The sequence below is a fragment of the Paramisgurnus dabryanus genome, chromosome 5 (genome assembly GCF_030506205.2).
Source record: "Paramisgurnus dabryanus chromosome 5, PD_genome_1.1, whole genome shotgun sequence".
NCBI lineage: Eukaryota > Metazoa > Chordata > Actinopteri > Cypriniformes > Cobitidae > Paramisgurnus > Paramisgurnus dabryanus.
In genome coordinates this window covers 48,765,727-48,770,170 of record NC_133341.1, presented here as the reverse complement: position 1 = coordinate 48,770,170, position 4,444 = coordinate 48,765,727, and the positions used below count along the sequence as shown (strand labels likewise).

General features: G+C 36.4%; 1 long non-coding RNA gene across 1 annotated transcript; it reads right to left on the bottom strand.

Annotated features, from left to right (window-relative positions):
- Positions 1–557: 557 nt before the first annotated feature.
- LOC135774577 (uncharacterized) lies at positions 558–1,630 on the bottom strand. The gene is made up of 3 exons (XR_010543738.2): positions 1,408–1,630; positions 989–1,089; positions 558–878 (listed from the first exon to the last, which is right to left on the bottom strand). It is a non-coding gene; the product is annotated as an uncharacterized lncRNA (long non-coding RNA).
- Positions 1,631–4,444: the final 2,814 nt, after the last annotated feature.

Here is a 4,444-nt window from a genome sequence, read left to right as displayed (position 1 = left end):
GATTATAAAACTATTTCATTTGTTAACATTATTTTACTATGGTAAACTTTATTATAAAAGATTGCTTACATACTATATCACTGTGCAAACTATATGGAAACACCAAATGTAGCACAAAGAAAGTATTAATTGAAATGAATGTTCTACATTATTTCACTATGGTAAACTTTATTATGAAAGACTGCTTACTTATAAGTGCTATGTTTTTACTTATTAGGTTTTAAGGAGAATGCAACAGGTTCCAGGGCCTCTTACCTGCGTGATTCATCATCCAGGTTTTGCACATATTGTCTAAATCCCTACACACAGACATTTATTGTACCGACTATAAGCCCTTGAGGTGCAGGACTAGAGTAAGTTTTATTACATTTTTAAACCAATAACACTAAAGTATCATTATAGTAACAAAGTACCCAAAAGAACAAAAGATGTAACTTTAAAGAAAATATAATAGTCAGTCAAAAGTTTTTTTTATGTATTACAAATATATATTTATAATATAAATGTTAAACAATATACAAATAAACATACTTTAGTAACCATATTGTGCTCTTGTTTAAAAAATTGTTCAATTCATTTCTTACAGCTATCTATTCAGATAAATGGCATATCAAAGCTTTGTCAGCTGGTGCTATTTAAGACGACACTATAAGGTTATCATCCTGTCGTGTGTTGTTCTCCAGATATGCTTGGAGCTTCCTGATCAGATCGGTCACAATTTTGGCTTTCGACGACCCCTGCACTGAAGATGGCATGCAATCACGTCCTCCTTTGAAGGTCTCTCAAACTGTGATGCCAGGTCCATTGGAATCGGGGTTTCCTTCAGCTTATCTTCAAATACCTCATCAAACACAAGCCTGATCACATCCTCCACATAACTGTAGAAATATTGCAGTCAATAAATCTTTTGTTTTGATCATTTATTTCCCTGCTTCATACATTAAGTTTTTAATTATGAATGTATTTGAAATAAAACATTACTGCTTACGGTATGTCACTTGTGTGTTTTGGGAACATAGCCTTGTACTTTCCCTCTCCTGCTTTTGTTATGGCTTGGTGACATTGTAATGGATGGCTGCAAGGTACAACCTGTAAAAACATAAACAAGCAATTAATTTATTGTAAAAGTAAATACTACTTTATTTAACACAGTTACTAAAATACTTAAATACCTGCACAGCATTCCAATAAATGAGAAAATCATTTTTTTTTTTTGCTGCAAATCTGAAATCTCAGGCTACGGACGGCAAAGACATCCACTGATGATGCTGATGGAAACATTGTGAAACGATGCTACTGTCTGGGTTCCTATGATTATGCAGAGAAAAAAAAACTTTGTCATCATCAGTTATACATCTAAGACTGGTAGTGGTTTCACTAGCTAAATACATCATATGTGTTACACACCTTTGCTCCTCATATGCCAATCTGACTCCTTGTTCTGTGTGTAATGATGTTGCATGTTTGCATACAGTGTAGAAGGATGTGTCCAGCTGCAAATCTAGGATATAGACAAATAAAACAAACATGTATTCAGTCAAAAAGACATATTATAACAATAGAGTACAACGACTATAAATCGTTAGACTATTCATTAAAACGTAAATGTATTACATATTACATGGCCCAACATTAGCAACACACATTATGTGTTTACTTCGTTTCAAAATCTAAGAAAGCTTCATGTAAATACAACAGTAAAATACATATAACTTTAAACAAATCATCTGTACTTAGAGTTTCTTGAGTTTGATCATGAGAACAAATTTTACCGGTAACAGTTTAGCTGGTATTTGTATTTGTATTTAGCTTAGCAACTTAGCAAGTTTGTAAACATGTCTAAACCAACATCAATAAAAAAAACGATAGTCTGCATAATTCAGCATACACGTGTGTAAATATGATACGTTGTTTATGAAATACAATATTACAACACAAAACAATTAGCTTGCAAGCTTAGCTCTACATGCACATTATGTTAATCTCCGGTTACCGGTTACGTAATGTACAGTAAAAGGCAAATAATAAACATGAATACTTACAGCCTGTGATCCAGAAGTGCACAGTAATCCAACTTTCAGGAGGAGACGTCGCGCAAATCCAACTTCGGTTCATGAGAAGCAGTTATTGTGAAAACTCCGTGAACAACTTCTGACTGGATTTTTCCGGAACCGTATTAAACATGATGTCCTCTGTGGCAGTCCATAAAGTGCTATTTTGCCCTCGCATCTAAGGAGACAGCGTCTACTCGAGAGATTTAATCGCTTAAACGATGAAACAAGAGTTTGCAAACAGAGTCAAAGCAGGGACTCACAACCTCCGCCATTTTAGCTCTCTTCTGACTAGGCGCTCCCCATTGAGCCACTTGTGTTATTGTCACTCATGTGTACAGTAGATGAGTGTGGAGTTGATATACTATTTGTTTTTATTTTTGGTCTACTTGTACTCATAATTTAACTTTTATTATATTAAATTTGTATGTATGGTCATAATATTTTTGTCTTTTTAGGTGTGACATTGTACGATCTGTCCAGGGACAGCAGATGTAAAATAGCCTTTTGGCTAATTCTGGCACATTGTACATTTCTTAATGTATTATTGATGTGCATTGTCCCTGTTTAATAAACCTGAAATGAAAAAAAGTTCATCATGATTCATTGCCCCTTATTATGAAGTTTTACCGAACTAATACATATAGGGCCCTATTTTAACGATCTAAGCGCATTGTCTAAAGCGCACAGCGCAACGTCTAAATGGGTGTGTCCGAATCCACTTTTGCTATTTTAAAGACAGGAAAAATGGTTTTTGCGCCGAGCGCATGGTCGAAAAGGGTAGGTCCCATTGTAATGGGAGTATTTTGGGCGTAACGTGCAGTAAACCAATGAGAGTAACAGCTCTCATCCCCTTTAAAAGCCAGTTGCTCTGGCGCTATGTCTAATCCCTATTTAGATGACAGACTTTGTAAACTGAAAAACTAAGCGGAGGTAGAAGATCCCCAGTTTAGAATTAATGTTAAATAATTGTGTTGTTTTTCCACTTGTATTGAAATTGTTATTTTTTTTAAAAAACCCTTAAAACCAGTTTTCTTTTAGTCAAGGAAGTAAAAAAGCAGGCTTTTAATTGCTTTAAATGTATGGCAATCCAATATCACCAAAAAATAAGTATGTAAGATAAGGTTTGTACTCTAAAAATACTTTATTTGTAACAAACAGGAGATAAAGAATTTACAAACGGCTCTCCTCACGTTTCAGCACTTTGGACAGCGGGTTTTTTAGCAAAGAGTTTTTTTAAGCATTACTTAAAAATGTTTCTCATCTCACCATATCCACAGGTGGCGAGTAATCATATACAATAAATCCGTGAGGTAGCATAAAAAAAACATTTAAAAACAGACGCATTTGTTCAAAGCAAAGCATTTATTTACTTACCAGGCTGCAGGTGAAGCAGCTCTTTGTGCCTTCTAACGTCTCATAATTAGTCCTCATTTATGTCCAAGAGACTCAATAATAATCTTTTACATTCAATCCTTTAATCTTTCATATTTAAAAGCATTTTTGTGCTGCTGCGCATTCATGTACCTTGTGATAAGCAAACCCGCATTGTCCTCCCGTTTATAGGCGCATTTTACTAATGCGCTCTTTAAATTACATAAAACACATTGCGCCATTGACTTTAGACTTTAGACCAGGTTTTTGTTGGTCAATGGCTTAGTCTATTTTAGTTGCCTCAAAATAGCAACGCGCCAACAATGCGCCTGAACACACCTCGTTTTCAGACCAGAACGCCCATGGGCGCAAAAGGGGGCGCAAATGCATTTGCTATTTAAACAACGCGGCGCTAAACGTGAAAATTAGGGTGGAAACTAGCGAAAGACACTTGCGTCGCGCATTGCGCTGCATTGCGAAGGGTGTAAGATAGACCCCATAGTATTTCAATGTTTCCAATGATGATCAGTTAATCCAATAAAGAGATAATGTCACGGTAGGCAAACACACTGTTTCCTCCATGTCTTGTGTGTGGTGTTTACTCATCTGTTATGTCATGTGCTCGTTATCCCGATTCCCTTCACCTGTGTTGATTGTCTCACTCCAGCTGCTCATCATTACATGCTCTCCATAAATACTCACTCAGCTCTCTGTTCCCTGCCAGATCCTCACGCTATGTTGGTCATCGTGTCGTTTGGATTACCGTGTTTCTGTTTGTTGGATTATTGAGTTGCGTGTCGTCTTCGTGTGGATGTTCCGGTATTCTGTTGGATTATCACCACTGACCATACTCCACCAACGTCATCACCTACTACCAGCACTCATCACCGTAGTCCTTCGGTCACCATTACCACCAACTGGACTCTGTGTTTTCCCTGTTCTGTGTGTCTTATACTTGTATGTGAATAAACATTTGAATATCCCTGCGACTGCTTCCTGTACCTTTTTGTATCGTTACA